The 21,183-nt window shown below is 46.2% G+C and overlaps 1 protein-coding gene across 2 annotated transcripts in view; it reads right to left on the bottom strand.

Annotated features, from left to right (window-relative positions):
* Positions 1–12,062, bottom strand: part of BCL2L13 (BCL2 like 13) — a 624,222-nt gene extending 612,160 nt beyond the window's left edge. Inside the window, exon 1 of one of the 2 annotated variants that reach the window (XM_069628661.1) lies at positions 11,945–12,062. The gene's annotated coding sequence lies outside the window, so the exon portion shown is untranslated. The remainder of the gene's footprint in view (positions 1–11,944) is intronic. The other variant, XM_069628662.1, reaches the window with a different exon arrangement.
* Between the last annotated feature and the right edge of the window lie 9,121 nt (positions 12,063–21,183).

Here is a 21,183-nt window from a genome sequence, read left to right as displayed (position 1 = left end):
GCAAGGCTATGTGTGTTTTTGTTTTGTTGATGCAATGTAGTGAAGTTTGTGCGGTTTGTTGTGTTGTAGGTTTTGGTTGTGTTTGGTTTGGAGTTTGAGAGGTGTATGCAGAAAGGGAAATTGTTAGTAGGGTTGGTTAGTTTGTGTCTCTATCCTGAATTGAAGCGTAGTCTCCCTGTTGCGGCTCTGTCCTGATCTGGGTCCGACTGGCATACAGGTTCCATACTCCTCTAGTCCCCGCCTCTAACATGCTCTCCGATAGCTCCCCTTATCCTCCATTTCGACTCTAGTTGCCAGTGCATCTGCCAATGCCATGCTAACATTCACAATTCCATCTAGATGCGACGCAGGCTAGTGTTCACAATTCTATCTAAGTGTGGACATGCGAGTATTGACGGTTCTATCTAAGTGTGGACATGCTAACATTCACAATTCCATCTAGATGCAACGCAGGCTAATATTCACAATTCTATCTAGGTGTGGACATGCTAATAAGGGAGGTAAGATAGAGTGACAGGGGTTTTCTGGAGTACAGTGAATCCTCTACTCCCCACCCATGTCACACTCACAGTTTTTGTTGGTGTCTGTTAGATGCTGGCTTCCTTGGCGTCCCCTGCGGACACCTGCAGACACATCTTGGGGCTGTCCTTTGCCTCGGGGTCCTTCGCCGCAGGGCTGCCGGGCAGAGGGCTGCCCTTGGATGTCCTTGAAGTGGGGTATGGGGACCAATCCGGATGGAATGGGCATGTTGGGAGGCGGGCACAAGTCTATTGATGCTCTGCACAGCGTACCCCTTTGCCTTGAGTAGGACAATATCTTTTCCCTGTCTCTGTAATTGAGAACTTTTGCAATCATCAGTCGCGGAGGGGCGCCTGGTGGAAGCCTTCTGGTGAGGGCCCCATGTGCCCTTTCTACTGTGAAGCCCTGCAACAGGTTCCCCACACCAATTTCCTGCAGGAGCATCTTTTCAACATATGCAGGAGGGTCTGGGCCCTATTCGCCCCCCCCCACCACCCCCGCAAGGCTGACAATACGGATGTTGTTCCTCCAGGTCCTGCCTTCTGCATCCTCTGCTCTGTCTTCAAGCAGCTTGACTTTCTGCTGCAAGATGTGGACATCTGTGTGCGTTTCCTGGATCAGTGTTGCGTTTTTCCTTGGTTTGGTGCTCTAGGCTTATGGTACGTTCAGAAAGCTTCCTTACATCCTGGAGTAACAGGCCCACATCCACCTCGACTTCCTCCATTTGTGTCCCAAGGGAAGATTCCAGGTCCGCGATGGCTTGTAATACCTGGTTGTGCATCTCTATTATGTCTCCAATCCTGTCCTGGGTCACCGCCATATCTCTGTGGACAGCAGCTTCTTATTCTTGGTGTAGCCATCTAGCGTTTGGCTGCTTTTCAGCTTGCTGGCCTAAGGGGGCATCCAGTCTGTTGTAGGCACCATTTATAATGTACACAGCACGTGCGCTTTCATGTAGCAGTATTAGATTGTGCCTAGCGCACTCTGCGTACTTCGATGAGCGGCTGGTTCCGGTCGTCTAGTTAGAGTGGAACGGTGCGCCCCATGCGTTTCTCCTAGATGCAGCAGTTTCGTGCAGTGGTAAAAAGGATGCTGCCTTGGCGTTCTCCCGAGTTCAATAGGAGCTAAACTCCATTAGTGGGCTGCAGCTGATGATCCTCACGCTGAACGTAGGTCAGCCACAGTGAAGATCACAAAGCGAGAACGTTGCTCTAGGGAAGTTGAGCCTATCTCAGTATATTGTGGTCTGTTTTGCGCAACACGCTCTGTGGGAGGTCTTCTCCCTTTGTGTTATCTGCACCTAACCCTCTTAGCACATTGGTGCACCAGTCGCCCAGTGCCACCTCTCATTTACCCCGTTCTTCACACGTGTGAGGCACCAACGCTAGGATTTTTGGGCCCCTGCATGTGTCAGCACTCCCTCTCTCACCACATGGATCTCTTGTCTCGGAGCGGGGTTGCAGGCGTGGGCTCCTCACTGGTTAATGGAGGCCGTGTTCTAATAAGCCCACAGTTTCTAGATGCGTGCAGCTGCACTCCGACACCAGCCGCAGTGACCAGTCCTTTTTTGCAGCACACTAGCTCCGCATCACAGTCTCAAGCACCATCTTGAGTCCATTCCTGTCAGGGGCTCTCGTAGCGCGCAAAGCTTAGTTCTGGCAATCCCTCCTGGTTTTAAATCCGTAAATTTGCCTGAGCGCACCCACAATGATTGCAGCCTTGTTGTTGCAATTTAAAGCAGAATGAGCGCAGGGAACCGGTCTATTTGATCGGATCTACGTCAGATCAGGCAGGAGCTCAGGATTCAGCTCACACCATGGATGCAAGCCACGCCTCTCACCCATCAAGCTTTGTATGTTTTATACATGTCTGCTAATGTTCATTTACAGTTTAAGCAGAGCTCAATTCTTAAAGATGTGTTAGTTTGGCATCACTTGACCTAGGGAGTCAAAAGGTGAATCCTGGTAGCTATCGGTGTCAAGTTAACCAAGCTCTTCTGGGTTTCAACAAGGAGCCGCCAGCTCCCCTCAATTTGGAACCCTGGCCTATGAAGTGGGCAAAACTCACTGTTCCATGCATGGGTAGACAATGCCCTAAAAAAATGGCGATTCTCCCGAGGGAGCTGTATTTGATCCAAACGTTGCTTGTGAGGGTACCTGAGCAGATTCGTTTCCTTTGGCAAGTGAAAAACCTAGAATAAGTTATAATGTACTAGCTCTTCCATGGGAGTCTAGGGGTGCTGGATTACCCAATATGAGAATTTATTATTGAGCTACACAGATGAGAGCCTGGGTACCGCACCTGGGGAGTGATATAGGTAAACAGGTTGCTTTGGAAAATTCTTCGTTGAAGTGCTCACAATGGGTGAATAGCTCTGTGTCTCGCGGGTGCGTAAATCCACACAGACCATGGAACACCCTAGACTGGTGGTGCTTTGGGGTTTGTTGAGGAAGCAAAAGCATTAAGCCCTATTTGGGCACCCCCACTTCGAGAGGAATTTCTGGATCCTCTGCGATTTCAAAACACTTTGAGGCAGGGTTATAAAGAGCAAACCAACTTTGGGTAAAGGAGGACTTCATTTCCCTACAAGAAGAGTCTCGTCTGAATATTGAAAAGCTTTCAGTTTTTAGCCATTTACAGTTGAAGGGGATTCTTATTGGCAAATAAATGGAGGTCACACCTCAAGAAAGCATTGACGCCTACAGAAGCAGTACTGAATATGCATATGGGGATCAAGTGGTTTGATTTCTTAGATGTATCCGAACCTTATTACAGGTAAAAGGGAACTGCTCGCCAGGAGTACATAGGTGGGAAAAGAACCTGTGTATGACCTTGGATGATAAGACCTTGAAGAAGTTCTGTGTCTGTGCACAGAAAACATCCATATCATGTCTGTATAAGATGGATAGCATTACGTAAGCTTCTTCATAGAGGTCAATTTGACCAAGTCAGGTTGTCGAGGAAGTTTCCTGGTGCGTATCCCCTCTTTTGGAGAAAACCTGGAGCTAGAGCTATCTGCACATGTGGTGGTCTTGTGTAACAGTGCATAAGTACTATAAAGAGGTGCTTGGGTGGATTAGAGAAATAGGGGGGATTCAGAGGGAGGTGGAACCGATGCTCATTCTATTCAGGCTGGAGGAAAGATGTCCCATTTCTTGCACATGGCTGCTAAGGCCTGCTTGACCGACAATCTCCTAGAAATGGGACATATTGCTATGGGAAAGGGTATATAAAGCATGTGAATATTTTAAGATGAAATATTTGAAAGGCATGCTGCAAGAGGCGGGGCCATCGGGGGTGGCGGGGACTCCATTCTAAATACTCTGCCCCTATGTAATCTGATATTGGGTTGCTGGAGCCTTCTCAATTGTATGATCACTCATAAGCATGCTTGGTGTATGTAATCTTTCATTTTAGAAGTTTTTGTCTCAGTGCAAAAAGGGGGGCTTCGATGGAGAAGAAAAAGTAAAATGTTCAAAATTGCTGATGGTTTTATTTATGAGGTGTTTGGTTTTTATATAAATCAATAAAAAACAAAAAGGTAATGACAAGCATCCCATCGGCCAAAACATAATCCATCAATGAAGTCAAAGCCTTACAGCTTTCGGATTCTATTGGATAGAAGAAAAGAAATACTACAACAGAAACTCCATTTTCAAGAGTCCAAAAATCTATCCCACCTCACAATAGCGATTGTTAAAAAGCTTAAGGGACTGCAACGAATTGCGGTATCTCGTCACTTCCCCCAGAGGGGAACCAATCTTTGTGAGGCTAGGGAGGTGAGCCTGCTACACGATATTCCACCTAGGGGTGGCAGTAAGTGGGACCTCACATGGAGATACACCCATCTTGGGGACAAAAGGCTTCCGCTCGTTCAAGGTACTCCTTAACCATCTTTCATACAAGTCCTTCATAACATCAGGCCGTTATACAAAACGGCCACTGTTTGCTATTGTAATGTTTATCACAACACACACCTTGAAGCCAAAAATATTGAAAAGAAGAGTAAAGAAGGAAAAGACTGCTACATGGCTGGAAGCCAACCATACTGAAAAGAATAAGCAAGTAATGAAGAGTGCTCTAGAGAAAAGATAAGAGGACTATGGTCCTACTATGGGGAGGACCCAGCTACTGCAAGTTAAAAGTGAAGAAGGACTAACATCCGGGGAATCTGAAGCCCAGAAGTTTCAAACATACAAGGAAGCAGAAGCTACGGAAACCCGGGGGATCCTAAGTCAAGAGGATTCTGCCAACCGGCAGAGAGGGCAGCAAGCTGTATCATGCATGCTCTAGGTCAGAAGAAGCAGTGGTGTGACGCAAGAGGGTGGACCATGCTATCCTTGAACTACACCGATACTGCTGAAGCATTTGCTCTTTGGAGCCTCAAGAGCACACGTGAGTGCTGAACCGGTGACACAGCCCCATTCAAAAGGAGGTAACAGGGAGAGAGGGAGACGCGAGAGAAGGGCAAACACTATCATTGCAATAACTGAGCAGGTCACAGTTACAAAGACGAATAATGTGTGTAGTAATCATACTTGTGTCAGTACTAAGAAGAGAAGATAAATACTGGGCCAATCATACTCGTCCCGGTTCTAAGAAGAATGAAGAAAACAGATTGCAACATCCCAGTAGAGAAAGTTAGAGACACTCCAGTTACTGTCGTGGATAAAAGTAAAAGCCCTAATTTGAGAAACCATGGATTTATTAAGAAAAAGGGGGCAACACGTAGGTGGAATATGCCACGATCAGGGGGAGGAGTATTATACCAACGGTAAAATTTTCCATGCGCCTGGTTTTCCTTACAATTCAAAAAATGTCACAGCCGATTTGGAATATAGTTACGTTACTAGTCCTGATTTGAAAAAGACACTTGTGTGTCGAAACACTTGTTATCCTCAAAGGGCAATACAATAAAGATACTTTACCTCACTAGCATTATTCAAGTGTGGCGCAGTCTCCTAAAGTGTGGAGCAATACTGTTAAACGTAGGTGGAATAGTCCACTAGAAGAATCAAAGGAACTGGTTCAGGAAATGACCACAAACTATTTCAAATTCAGCTATTGAAACTGACAAAGTCTGTCCAGGAGAAGGGAGTCATTCCCCTGGACTTCTTTGTTGTTTTGCTTAGTGGTAGGGTCAGGATAGACTAGTTTTGGATGGAGGACAGACTCTTGCTTTGGACTACACCACTGACAACAAGTACCCGAGTTAGTTTTGTGTTAGGTGGGGAAAACCTGAAGAAGTGACAGAATGGCTTTTCCTTATCATTTGAATAAAGAAACAGTTGAAATGCCATCTATTGATCCATCTCATTCTCTTGACCTACCACAGGACCCAGTGAATTGCTTGGTCACACATGAAATTTGCCAGCCCTTAATAGAGAAATTAGAAAATATTTCCATGCAGAGAAATAAAGTCAACAGTAGTATAAAACCCAAAGTTGGGAGTTCAGGGCGGAACATTTCTTTTGGCCAATCGCTAGTGATAAAGGGACTTGCGGCAAGTATGAAACAAGAGTGTTGTGCTGCTGTCTATCAGGCTATAGAATTGACATGTTAAGTGACTTAATGGCTGGTGAGTAGCTTACAACTTGACCTTTGTTCCCCTGTCTCGACTATTCCAGACTCACAATATGAACACGAATATTCCCAGAGATCCTTCCCTTCATATTTACCATAGGGAGCAACTGAGAGTTTTGTAACACCCTGCGAAATACAGGTGGTATGGACAGTACATTTGCAAACTAAAGCAGTGGTCTGTGATCCACCCCGCCCCCCCCCCCTGTTTGAATGGTGCATGGGTGCAGATTGCCTGGGTTCCTGCATAAAAGGCATGGATCCTTAGGCTGACGACAAGCTGACCACTGGAACTGAAGAGACGACGGGTAAGAAGAGCGACACCTGCAGCCACTTACAGATGACCGGACATGGCTTCTGTGTCACAATTGCTGTGCGCCCCCTCCTACCAAGTGTCAATTCTGAAGAGGGCGACTTGCACCCTTAGACTGGTGGGATCAGTCAGTCTTGGGACGAATTACATTTTGAGCCATCCCACGACAAGCTGTGACCTTCACAGGCTGCAAAGTGCCAATACAGTGGGACCTGGGGCCACTGTGCAGTGCATCGTCTTCTCCCAGAACTTTGGTGGATGCCTTCCAGGCCTGCAGAGGCAAGATTCCCCTCCTTGAAGTCAGCTCACCAGAGTGCTGGACAGAGATAGCAAGGCGAAAGTTTGGGCGGTAATTATTCCTCAACAGTACTTCCAGAAAGGTACCAAATCACAGAACCCCAAAGAATCCTTTGCTGGAAGCCTCTTCACTCGACTGCTGCTGTGAGATCCCCTCCAGTGTTCCTATTTTCGTCTGCCTGACTAAGTATCTGGTGACCAGATCTTTTACTGCATCCACTAATGGTACTTACTGCAAGACTCAAGGTAGAACTTAGCTAGAGTTGTTTTGTTGCTGCTGTGTTGCTGGAGTGACGATGTGTGCGTTTGGGAGTTCGTCCATACACATTCAGACCGGCCAAATGCCTGTGTGCCTGCAGGGAGCCTTCTCCCAAGTCCCAGGCCCTTTTTTCAACAAAGACTTACCTACTTGCTACAGAATACTTCCTATGGAACCTTTGAACTTTCTACAGCTTGTACCCATCTATTTTGTCCTTTAATCTAACTCTGATACATTCCTAATTAGATAGGGATGGCCTTCTAGAGTGCTAGACCTCTGTGAAAAGATTTCAAAGTATTTACTTGCCGTGTGTTGGTTTCATTTATTTTACCTGGAACATTTATTTCATAAAAGTATTTTACTTACCTTTTAAATTGCATACTGCCATTCTCAAAGTATATAAAAGTGTTGCTTACTGTGCAATTGCATTGGTTCTTCTATGTGTTATAGTACTTATTTTTTACCTTACCTTAGTGTATATCTCAAATAAACCATTAAAGTGTGTCAGTTTCTCTTTGGGCCTATGTGTATGCTCAAAGTTCTTTGTACCACCTACAGCCCTCCCTCCCTCCTAAGAACTACTAACATACTTGTGCGGTTCAAGCCTATACTAAGAGTTGGAGACTTGTGCCCCAAGTGTGAGTATTCTAACGTCGTACCTTTGGTGGACTTTTGTAAAACTCCCCAACAACGTAATATAAGGTAGGGAAGATCGATTGCCTTTGTGAACAGGGCAACTATCACTGTGGTTTTCCAACTCCATGGATATGACCACTGGTGCATTAATCGCCTCAAACAGCGGCAAAAGTATCTGCTGCAGATCATGTTGAAAATAATCCTGGGAAGGCCCAGCAGGCAAGGCTTTTCTTCAGAGGAATTGAAATACAGCTGTCTATGGCAGCTCAATTAATGCCGAAGGGAAACAAAACGTCTGCCCTAGTGGCATGACCAACTATGTGGAAAATACTTTGTAATCATGAAAATTCCATCAGACACCTCCGTGCACTACATATTTGGCTTTCTGTTGAGCAGTACTTGCAGATTTTTGACTTCATTGTCCCAACAACACACAACCCAGGTTTTCTTTGCCCTTGTGGCTTCATGCTTTAATAGGCACTTAGACATTAACCCACTACTACCATTGACAGACTACTTCCTCTCAGAGGTCACACAGCAGGGAAATTTGCCAAAGGTGGGACATTTGCCAAAAGGCGATACTTCCTGCCATAGTGTCAGTTATGCAGCAGTGCTTAAAGATGGAGACATGCATAGTGCAGTTCAGGCAATGTGTAGTAGCAGTTAGAGACGAGAACTGACCTGGGTTCTTGGAGCTTCTGAACAAGACATGCCCAAACATTCCATAGAGAAATTGCAATGGACCTCAGTGCAGCTTCTGAAATGAAACCCAGGCAAGGGGCCATTGACACCTGGCGGAAGATAGAGCCAGCACTACTAGCGCTAATGCCTACTACTCTTCAATGATTGAGGAGACATTTTTGTGAGAAGAAGGGAACTTTTAGGATGAAGGGGAAAAATTAGCAATGGGACACGCAACCCCGACTGTAAGATGTTTGTACATCGGGCATTATTTGATACACTCCAGGTACAGGTTGGATAATTGCCTACAGGTTCTAGGTATAAAACAATGAATACTAAAGTTAGCCTAAAGTAAACTGTGTGCAAGGAATAGCAACATAAAAGTGGGATTTATTTTTTTTTGTTAAGTATTAAACGCCCAAAGTTGTTCTAGTTAATAAATCATAAAGTTGGTAACATGACCTTGCAAGTCCCCATCGTTCACTGAGACTACCTAATCCACAAAGGGAAGTCCCAAAAAAAGAAACCCATTGAAAAGTTCCAACACCTAATCTTAACATGACCATAGCCTCCAAGTTACCTTTGCAAACACGAAATGTTCCAAGGATTGGTCCAAAGTAAAAGATCCTGAACCTAACCTTTAAAGTCCAACCATACTCTAATGCAACAAAACAGACGTATTCCTGTGGGTGGCTTCTTGCACAGGATGAGTCTGGTATTTCCATCAAACTTCTCCGATTCATTCCTTCCTTCCTTCCTTCCTTCCTCCCTCCCTCCCACTCAGGTAGGGGACAGCAGTGGGGTAGCAGAGAAGGGGTGTGGGCTTTTGATTCTGGCTTTGGGAAGGCTTGTCCCATGGATGTTTTCTTTTATGGGATAAGTCACCCATCAGTTCTGTCCTTACAGATAGGCCAAGGCAGAAGACAGGATTACTTACTACACAACCTGGACACTCCTGTCCGAGGAATGGACGGTACTTGTGAAATGTTGCGAGTGGACACTGGGGAATGCTGAGCAGGCTCATTCTTGACCAGCAATCGCTGAAAATGTTCCTCTAAAAAAAACGGCAGTATTTAGCATCATTCAGCAATTTAGGACCGAAGAAGTATCTACAGAGGTTACTTCCTACCACACTACTTGGCCCTGAAAAAGATTCTTGGTTTTAGGTCTTTGGCAAAAAATGTTTTATCGTAAACTCCTACTGGGTCTGGTGGCACATAGTCATAAAAGATGCTAATATTGTTTCTATTGAATGGCTGACTGGTTCTGATCTTCTTGTACCTTTCTTTCCTAGGAAACAGGTGATATGCAGATGGCAGCAGACAAAGATGTTTGGTCCTCAAGGCAGCCAAACTTTTCTGTCTGTTGGCTGGCGAGTAGGCTCTGGAGTCACTGAGTTGTTACTTGGTTCATTCCCTGAGAAAACGCCATGTTGCTAAAACACTACATCTGTACATACATACCCCCCAGTCAGGTTCCAATGATATCCAAGTTACCGTTAATGTGATTATCAAAACTACTTTTTGCTCGATTATGCTTACCTTTTCATTTTATTACATTTAGTTACACAATATTGGGATACTACTGGCAGTGCCAAACTCACGACTAGTGCTGTGGTATGTTAGTACCAATGACAGTGTGCCCCCTCTATTGTTATTTTACAGACGGTCAGATGCAGCCGACATGCTATGGGATAATCAGAGGGTGACATCTACCAACTTGGCCCTGGCGGAAAAAAAACTGCTCCAAGACACTATGCCTAATTCACAGAGCGTTTTCCAATGGTGTTTTTCCATTATAAAACGCTTCTCTGAATCAGGCCCTAGATGGGAGCAGAGCCCCGGACCTGCTAGTACGCATTCTGCCGCAACCATCACAAAATCTAGTTGAGATCCTCGCCGATTTACAATATCATTTCACAAGACGTATTCAATGTGCTTACAACAACACAAGAAACCTATTTGGTGCCATATATTCAAACATCCAGTCTGCTTCTCGTTAGGCATACTCTTCAAGGTTTGCGCACATGGAAACTGCTGCAACTTCAAACGTTCCATTCCATGGAGCGCATTCCAAAATAAAGATAAATAAGCAAACAGATGTTTTACATGTATATAGAAAATGAATACCAATAACGTGCTCTGTCACGTCAATTGAAAGGTCAACAGTAAAGGCGCTTCTTTTATGGTGACGATATACCATATTAAATTATTATCGGAGCATACATACATGGTATTCATTTCGTGAATGATGCACAATTGGTCCGGGTTGACATTGAACAGGGGCCTCATTAGGTCAGCTTTTTTCAAGTGTCAGTAGAATGTTAGAACTCGCAAAAACACACGTCTTTTGAAGATTGGCATGTTTTAGGTATTTATTTGCTACGTTCTCTGGTTGTTGCCCGTCTACAACTACAGGCTGGGGCACATTATCGCTGCCTACAGTATTTTCCAAAACAGCGTGGCAAAGCTTTGTAAATCCTTCAATTGCCCTTTGCCGAATTCATTATCTGGGACTTCTTCAGGATCCACATTCAACTTATAAATAACGATGCAGTACTCATAATATGTATGTCTACACAACGAAGCTTGAAAATAATAAAACGGGATTACATCTACCACACACATTGGTACATTGGAGTTTACTACTGACTAAACATAAAACGTGGTTGGAATATTTGCTGTAAAAAAATGGCCTTGTTGTTCAGTATACATAAAATGGGCTGAGAATGTCTTTACAAACACTTAAAAAAATAATACGCCACCCTGCCAACTTTTCATGAGTTTTTGCAGTGGCTGTGTAGCTCATCTAACCAGGGTGGAAAGAGTTTGAAAGTGCAACTTTCTTTCAGGCTGTTGGTAAAGAACAGGAGACACACCATTCTCATGACTGAATTTCCAAATGCAAACATACACAAATTGTGACAAAGAATATGTTTTTAATCGAGAAACGTTGAGAGGCAACCTTTGTGATAGTACCTCTATTCAACGATGCACGTGGGGTGCCACGAGGATAAAGACGGTGCTGCATTGCCTGCAAGTGCAGCGTCCCAGCACACAGACAAACGTGAATGCAAATGATACAAATATATGGATGTACAAACACAAGTGCTTCCTGGAACTCGTAAAGCTAGTACATACACTCTAGTGAGCGTCAGATGACAGTGGAGCTGTACATGCACCAATAAAAGTACAACGACGACATGTGCATGCAGAAAGTGATCAGTGCGTACAGTGCCTTCAATATAGAGACGGGGCTACAAGTGAATAAGCAGTTCGCAGAGGGCACATGTAGGGCTGCACGTTGCGCTTTTGTACCAAAAATAGCGGCATTGCGGCCCCAGTACTGTGCATAGTACACAGGCAGCATTGCCATGCGACTTCAGTTGTACAGAGGCAAGGTTAAGTATATGCCATATGGAGCATGCCTGGTCACAGCAGCGGCGCTCCCTCTACCGCTGTCCTTGCCTGCCAGTAGGAGGTCAGCAGTGTTCTGGGATGGGGGAAGCTGCTGCCCCCATGCGGTTCAGTGCTGCCCAAAAAGCCCAGTACCACAAAACCTACAAGTGTCAATTGTTTCAATGCTCCAACTGCCCTGCCCTGGGTGTGCTCTAACACAGCACGCGATACCCTGTCATCCCTGCCACCTGTGACCATTACCTTATCCTGTCAGCAATGCTCCTTCGGTGCTGATCTTACTGCATCCAAACGAGCGCCGCCATGATGGATGGGGCAGGGCCGTGGAGGCACGCCAGCGTCATGACGACGAAAAGAGCCGTGCCACAGTCGATCCTATTAGATTACTCCGCCCATAGTATAAAGTAGAACGGTCGCATTTACGTATCCATCCAACAGCAAAGGACCTCTCCACCTCAATCAGGGATTCCATACACCTCACTAAATCACCCCATCTCAAACCACCATCAATGAACCACTGTCTCCCTAACTAAGTCGATAAAACATGACTCCTCATACCATCAGAAAACAAACCTCTTTAAACCTTGCTAAGGAAATGTGTTCTCAAACATGATCCAACACAAAATAGGTATTGGCAATGCCAACAGTTTGGGCTTTGGTGAATTCGTGTAGGCACGAGAAAGGCACTTGCCAGGCACAGCCGTGGTGGTATTAACTGGCCACTGATAGTAACAAGTGTAAAATGGTGGGAGTCTCCGGGCATATCATAGCTGTGACTGGCAAATGCCTAATACTTATATACAAGCCAAAACTGGCAGCTTTGCCAATGCTTATTTTTAACAGGACTTCAGAGCAGGACGTGCAGATTGCTTATAAATCGAATGGCTGAAGGCAGACCTGTTAAGTCATTTTGATTACACAATTAGAGGGTTGACAACTCCAATTAAGGCATTGGGCTGCCTCATTACAAGTTTGCTGCTGAACGTTAAAAGTGCTGGTAATTCCGTTTACCAGCACTTTTAATGTTTCGCCAAATTACAATTAGGCGGAAACACTGTTGCTGGTAATACCAACGCCAGATCTGGGCCTTCTGGAATTACCATTGCCGGTATTACCCGCAATGGAAAACCGGATGCCGAGCCGGTATTACCGGCAAATCTCAGGCAGAGATACCAACATCTCAGAGCAACCTGAAAATGGACAAGGTGATGTCAAACAGGTCACAGGTGCACCAAATCCATCGAGGTGCACCCAATGCATAAAGGAAGAACACTAACGGGTCACACCTTCTCCAAAAAACGTACCAACACAACCATCCTGCCACTCATTGCTGCTAACATTGAACTGGAGGTGCTCAATGCTGATTAACGGCAGCTGGGGCTGGAGTACCAGCAGTGGCGACAGGAGGCCCGGGAGAGAAGGAGGAGGGGGATGCAGCAGATAGAGATGCAGGTGGCAAGGAGGAGGAGGAACAGGAGGCGAGAGGCAATCCCTCAAACAAGGGCCACACTGTGGACCTTCACTGCATAACATCCTCACCCTGTACCGCCTTGACAGGGAGACTATCAGATAACACCTCACTCACATCCAGGAGGACATTGAGAGAAGGATCGGCATCAGGACAGCCATACCACTGCAGATAAAGCTGGTGTCGGTCTTGCACTTCCTGGCCTATGGCATGTTCAAGCACTCTGTGAGCCAGCTGCATGGCACATCGCAGCCTGAATTCTCCAGAGTGCAGGTGCAGGTGCTGGAGGCCCTCCTGCGCCATGGGGGCAAATTGTCATCCCCAACACCCTGGCACAAATCATCACTACCAAGGCTGATTTCTATGCATTTTCGGGCATGCCCAATGTAGTGGCAGCATTCTTTTGCACGCATATTGAGCTGGTGCCCACCCCTCCATTCCCTAACTGTCCATGTGACCTGTGACGCTGACCTGACCATCACACACTGCTGTGCCCGGTTCCCAGGATCAACCCACAACACTATGATGCTGCAGAACATCACACTGCTGGCGTACATGGCATGTCACAGAGGACAAAGGACCTGGATGTTGGGTGAGTACATGTACAATCCCATCTTCCTTGCAACTTCAATGACAGGCAATGGGGTTGGGGGTGATGTAACAATGTAACAAATGAATGTCCTCAGGACCCACCGGCACACCCCTAAATTGACAGGCCACAACACACAGAGGTAGCAGATGACTTGAGCTGTAGCAGTCACTGAGGACATCCACACACAATGCACTACAGTACCAGGATGCAAAACCCCCACCCCTCCCAAATGCAATGGCAGTGTATTAGCAGACATGGCCACCTAGGGTCACCAAATGCATCCTGGGGCAACCCCAGGAGCACAGGGGAAGGCCTGAAGATGTATATCGTGCAAAATCACGGTAAACACTTGTTTGAAAAAAGTGAATGTCCTTTCATTGCTTCAAGTAAAAAGAATGCCTTTGAGAGAAACGTGAATACACCCATATCCTGCAACCCTCTCCCTAAACCCTCCTTCCTAAACACCCCCTCCCAAACACCCCCTGCCCCCTCCCCAAACATCTACCCATATGCCCCTTCTCCCCCTCCCCAAACACCCCCTCCCACCCAGTGGATCACCCAGTCAGTGTTATTGTCACTTGAAGGCAGGCCCCTGTACGCTCAGGCCAGAATGACTACAACCCACTAGGGAAAAAGGCCAAGAGATTGCTTGCAAGGATAGCAAGTTTTAATCATACAAAAAGTAAAGGTGCAAGCAAAGGACTCTGCTGCTCCAGATCGTTCTGCCAGATACTGCATGAGCAACACATTATAAGGGGACACAGCGCCATCAGTGACATCATTACATACAGTTGGAATTTGCACAGCTGGTTGGTGAGACCCTATGCATGGGCCTGCTCCATAGGGCATGCCATGCTATGATTGGCTCCAGTTTCATCCGCTTGTTTCCCCTCATGTGGGGTCAGCTGGGCTCGTCTCTCCAGGGACTGAAGGTCAGGCTTTTCACATGTTGCTGTTCCAGGGTTACTATTGTACAATACACTACAACATCATTATGACATGCACCTGGGAACTTTGGGGGTTGGCACGGGGGAGGAACATGGTCATGCTGACCCACACATCCTCTGCTCGGTTCATATCGCACTCTACGCACCCAAGGCTTTCACCCTCGTTTTGAGCTATCATTTATTCCTCCCTGTACCTTGCACTATAAAGGGTGTATTTATGGGGTAAAGGGAAATGGTTGTGTTCATTTAGATCCTTTATGGCCATTGGGTTTATGGTTGGTGTTCTGGAGGTCACCTACTATCGTGGAATTCAGGGGTCTTGGGCTGGGACAGTTGTGGGTGTTATTACTCATGGTTGGTTGGGTGGGGTTCGGGGGCCTGCTTTGGCCTGGTTGTGATGAATGTGCAAAGCGAGGAGCCAGGTGCTGCCTCGTGGCCTTGCAGGGCACATTCCTTCTCGGGATAACAAGTAATTGCAACAGTTAAAGAACAAAGGGGAAGCTTCTATGGGAAGTAGCAGCATGGGTCCTTCTACCATCAGCGTTTGGGCCTGTTCGGGTTTCTCCATCAAGCCCACGTTTACCGCGCAGCCATAAGGACTAAACGTGTCTACCATAACTACAAAATGGTGTCTCTTTATATGCACGCACTAATCCTATATGTCTGTAATTCATGCAATATTGTGTTCGTGCAGGGTCTCTTATCATGACCACCCCCCTGGTAAATCACACGTCTGTCTATGGGACTCGCCTCACTCTAAAGCACCTAGGGGGGTGGGAAGTGTTAATTTCCTTCCCAACATTCCCCCCTTTCGTTACGTCTACAGTAATGAATTCCCTCGCATACTTGTGTTCCTTTTCTCCCCTTACCGTAACTTCATATGGTGGTGTTCTCTTTATTGGCATCCACGCCCTACACACATTCCGTAGGCTTACGCATGCTCTTCAGGAGTACATGTGATGTAGATACAACCCCCATTCCCTGCCAAATATACCCAAACATCTTTATAATTTTCAGGGTCAGGTGGAGGAACAATAATGGTGTGGTATAATCTATCTACCTCGTCTCCGCAGGGCATGGGGACCATGTGGGGGATACGGAGGTCAGTTTGTATTTCTATCTCTTTTGTATTATAAGGTACTTTTGAAACGCCATTTGAAACCATCATAATTGCGCTATTAGGTAATGCTTTGGCACAACATCGGAGCCGCAATTGGCATGTGTAAAAAAGAACCAGGATAAACACGATGATGGGCACCAACGTCTTCACCGGCGCTCCTAACCATGACAGGGCCCAGCTGAAAGCCATTGAAAACCAGTCCTCCTCTTGAACACCAGCTTCTTTCTTCATCTTTGCCCCAGGTCGTAAACTGCAGCTATGACGTGTGACAAGGACATATTCTCTGCATCTTCAGAAGGCATGAATGTGCAACATGAACTCCCAATCTTTTTGCACACACCTCCTTCCATTGCTGTCAGCATATCCAAGATGTAGCGGTTCTGCATTGTCATCAGCCTCAGTGCGCACAGCTCAACCCTCATGACGTTGAACGCCTGCTCAGTGTCATTTGCCAACTGGATCAGTTTCCAGTGCACAATTTGGAGCCATTTGGAATTAGCTCGTACTTGTACGCCAGGTAGAAATAGTGATGCAAAAAATGTTTCTGCTGAGGTATTTTTTCAAGCAGTGTGGATGAGTCTTTGGATAGATAGTTTGACTTTTTCTTTTTTCTTCGCAGTTGTGCATATGTCTTTTTTCCAGGGAGGATGTGAAACTCTGGTGGTGGCAGAGTGTTTTGTTCTGCGATCGTTGGGGACACTGTCGGTGCCTCGTTGGGCAGTGGCCCCCTTTCAGGTGTTCTTGTGGGACTACTAGTAGTGCTCAGTGTAGCGTAAACAGTGAACAATAGCCCCTCCATGAAGGTGGGAGGTGCAAGTACGCTTGTTGGCCACACAACCGTTAGTAGTCCATCAGTGCTGCTGTGCCTCTCTTTAGATCTAGAAGCAACAATGTTCTGGTGCATCGCTCGTTGGAGCCGACAAAGATAGTTCCGGCGCTGAAAACGCACAACTCATAGTTCTTTCTTGATGCACTTTTACTGGCTTCTCCATTGCTGCACACCATGTCAGTTTTGTAACATGCTCTGTCCATGTTTGTGCGCACGTTCTTTCACAAGGGCCACTAATTCTTTCTCGAAATCCCAGGAGGCCTTCAGCTCGGCAAGTGGAGGCCATTTCCTGCCACTTGTTATTAACATACTTTGCTTACTCGATCACCAAATATGGTCACTTTAAACAGTTTGTGTTTGTTGGATTGGCTTTGCATTTCTGCGCAAATGGATCGACAAGTTGTAGATGCACGTTGTGTGCCTGGAAGGTGCCTTTTAGCCTACATAGCACAAAATGGATCAGGCATTGTGCCTCTATAATTGGTACTTCTTGTGGTACTAGAAAGTTGGGTGCCCCCGATGGGTGCGTTATCAATGAGCATACATAGCAACTATTATTGGTTGTTCATCTACCCACTGCACTTATGTCAGAATACCAACTATTTGAGTGCTCAGGATGATGGATTTCTTCAACAGCATCCAGGCCTACGCCATGGTATGCATAATATTTGGGCCTACGCGCTTGACTTTTCATCCTATCATGGTGCGATATATACCTCCTTGGTGATGTACTCCTGCTAACAGTGGTGCTACTACTATTTGTGCTACACAAAAGACTTTTGATAGTAGGAAGTAATATTTCAATCATTTTACTCGTACATATGGTCATACTGGAGCTGGTGTTACTTGCTTGAGACATAATATACATATATACAGTTGTGTTTGGCAGTTCGGTTATATTGAGAGGTGTACTTTCATTCAGAAGAGGTTTAAGGAGATGTGTTCTTTTGTTCAGGATCTCCCTCCACCCCTCTTTTAAATGGCTTGACCAGATAAAAGATGAACCCCAAAATATTCCCAACATTAGCATAAGGAAGATGAATAAGATGGCAGTAAAGTTGAAGCTGCATTGATAAGAATACTTTCTGGTAGGACTAATGGCATTTCTATCGTTATGCAATGAACAATTCGACGTTGAACGATTCATTTGTTTTCTCCTGTAATGGGAACAAAAACAGGTTTGGAGAGGGAGGGAGGGAGGGAAGGTAGGAAAAGGGAAGGGAGGGGGAGAGAGAAAGCAAGTTTTAATTGTCCAAGCTTATGCTTTTAGCGGCAATTAATGTTTGATAGCTTGTACATGCACTTATATTGACAACATTAAGCTATGTATGGTGAGGTAGATTAGGTGTCTTGTTTTAGGATGCTGGCAAGGAATTTGGTGGTGCCTTGCAGATGTCTGAGTGGTGTATCCAATAACAAAGCCCTTTCAACTCTACTGCGAGAGGGGTGGAAAACACCACTTCATAGGGCCTGTGCAACCTAGGATTGTGCCACTTGCGCACAAAACTCCTTACATACATCAACTCCCCCGGCAACAGTAGTTGGGTGGGCGTTGTGTCTGAAGCAGGTTGATCGTAGTGTTTTGGGGGCTGTCCGGGTGAGGTGGTGCGATCTGTCATGAGACGCATTTGATTGCACGTGTTAAATTGGACAAGTATTCGTTGAACTCCTCGCCCAGAATTGTTAGAGCTCTATAGGCATCTGGGGAGATGAGTGTGTGCCAGTGCCTGCCCGTCACTATCTCATGTGGTGAGAGGTGGTGGTCCTTACTTGGCTGAGTGTGTAAATTGAACAGGGCCAGGGGCAAACAATGCATCCAGCTCTTTTTTAGGGTGTTACAGAGTGTGGAAAGCTTACTTTTGAGAGGCAGTTGATTTGTTCCACAACACCATTTGCTTGGGGGTGATAAATTGAACACGTGCAGTGCTTGATGCCTAGCTGCACTGTGATTCCCCATCGGGGAAAGACCTCATGTACGAGGAATTTTGCAGCACATTTGGCGTCTGGGTGGGCATAGGGGCCAGCCTCAACCCACCACGAGAATGGACACACTACTACAAGGAGGTATTGAGTTCCGTTACATCTCTCACCCATGTCTGAATAGTAATATGGACCTCGCAGAAAGGCCCAACGCGGCGGGGCAAGGTGCCTCATAACATGCAAAGTGATATTGCAGTGCTGAATACTTTGCATGTTGTGCATTGTACGACAATGGGTGAGAGGTGCTCCTGGAGGTTTGGTATGAACCACTCCTCCTGGATGTCTTTTGTGGTGTGTTGTTTTGAGCTGTGAGAGGGGTAGTGCAATTGCTCAAATGCAGTGTGCAGTAATTCAGTGGGCATTACTGCCTTTCCTATGCATTGCTGTCTCCATAAGAGATCAGTTGGTGATTGTACGCACCCTCCCTTGAGCCAACTGTCTTTTTCTTCCCCTGGTGCTCTACATTGGAGCTCTATTATTTGTGCTGTGGGAAGTGTTGTGTATGGGTCCTTCTGTGGCCATATAGAAGTGGTAGGTATGACATACTCAGCAGGTGTGGGCACTGGGAGATACTCTGCCGCTTTGGCTGCTGCGTTTGTGGCTGCGTTCCCCAAATAAATGTTGTCAGTGCTATTGGTGTGGGTGGCGCCTTTGACAACCACCACTACGGAAGGCTCTGCCAGTGCAGATATTAGGGCATTAAGTAACTCTGCACGTCGCACGGGTGAACCGTCTGCCTGTCTGAAGCCCCTTCTTTTCCAGTGTGAAAGACCAGTGTGCACCATTGTGGCGAGATATGCTGAGTCTGAATACATGGTTACATAATGGCCCTTTGTTGCTTGAAGTGCTTCTATGAGCGCTATGAGCTCTGCTGCTTGTGCTGAGTAATGCATGGGTAATCTTTTCATCCATCATTAGTGTTTCATACTCCCCCACCTCTAGGCGCACAACTGCTGCGCCAATATGTCTTTGTCCCGTGTCCTGGTCGATTGTTGCGGACCCATCAACAAAGAGCACTTTACCCGCCTCTAGTGAACTGTCTTTGGCTTTGGGGATTTAATCTCCTCACCCTCATAGGTGGTGCAGTCATGTTGCTGTAAGTCTTCGCCTGTGCATGGTTCCATGGCAGGGTTCACTGTCTTGCATCTTACAACGTGGATATTACGACTTGAGATAATGATCTCGTTCGCTGATGCCCTCTCTGTTGTGAGAGTGGACTTTGACCTTTCTAGGATTGCAAATACTGAGTGCTCCACGTACAATGTTGCTGAGCGCCCCCATTACAATTGTGGAGCTTTTTCCGATAGCAAAGGCAGCTGCAGCAAGAGCTTGTTTGCATGTAAATGGTCCCTAGATTACTGAGTCTAGTGTACCACTGTAATAGACCAGTGGCTTGTGGCCCATTGTGCTTGTCTGTGTTAGTACAGCTGTCATGAGTGTACCATTTGAGTGTGAACATATGTAAAATTCCTATGTGTAGTCTGGGATGGCGAGAACTGGAGCTGTAGAAATCACCTTTTTCAGTTCATTGAAACTTTGCACCATGTCTGCTGTCCACTCTAGCTTGTGGCTTCCTTGAGGCCATGTAAGAGTGGCCTCGTGTATGCTGCATAGTCCAGAATTCAAGCCCTGCAGTAGTTGCACAACACCAACAATTTGTGCATATCTTTTACTGCAACTGGCTTAGGCATGGCGCGCACTGTCGCTTCTCTGTCAGGTATAATTTGCTTGCCTTCCGACTGAGATGAGCTGCCCTAGATAGAGTACTTCAAGCTGGCAGTATTGGAGTATGGCCTGATTAACCTTGTAATCCTTGCGAGCTAGCAGTTGCAAGAGGGTGATGGGGTCTCTGCGGCGGTCCTGCTCACTTTCACTGCACACCAATAAGTCATCTACGTATTGGATGACCGTGCTGGGCACATGGATGTTACCTAGGTCTTTGTGTAATATCCTGTTAAATATGCTAGGACTTCCGTAATACTCTTGGGGCAAACGAGTGTGCTCGTAGAGCTTTCCGCCATGTATAAATGTTGTGAGATACTGTGAGTCTGAGTGCAATTGTATTGAGAAAAAGGAGTTGTTTAAGTCGACCACTGTGAAGTACGTCACTTCTTTGGGGATGCTGCACAAGTTGGAGGCCAGGTTTGGAATAAGAGGAAATTCCTTCTGTACTATGTCATTGAGGGGCCAGAGATCCTGGATCATTCTCCAACTACCCCTCATTGCCTTCATTACAGGGTATATGGCTGTGTTGCATGGTGAGGTGAAGGGCACTATGATCCCTTGGAGTAGCAGGGCCTGTATTGTGTCCTTTATCCTTTATTCTGCCTCCCTTGATAATGGGTATTGTTTCACCTGGGGTAGTACGGGTAGTACTACTCCATTCTTTAGAGTGATTCTCAGGTGGGTCACTTCTCTTAGTAGCCCTACATCATGTGGGTTAGTTGTCCATAACTGTGTTGGCACATGCTGTAAGTCGTCTTTGGTGAGTGGGGGCAGGGCGACAACGGCCATGAGGGGCTTTGCACTCTCCTATACTGCACCAT

Source organism: Ambystoma mexicanum, chromosome 12 (genome assembly GCF_040938575.1).
Source record: "Ambystoma mexicanum isolate Mex_15411 chromosome 12, UKY_AmexF1_1, whole genome shotgun sequence".
NCBI classification, from domain to species: domain Eukaryota; kingdom Metazoa; phylum Chordata; class Amphibia; order Caudata; family Ambystomatidae; genus Ambystoma; species Ambystoma mexicanum.
The sequence above is the reverse complement of the archived record's forward strand: the minus strand, read 5'-3'. Positions and strand labels throughout refer to the sequence as shown.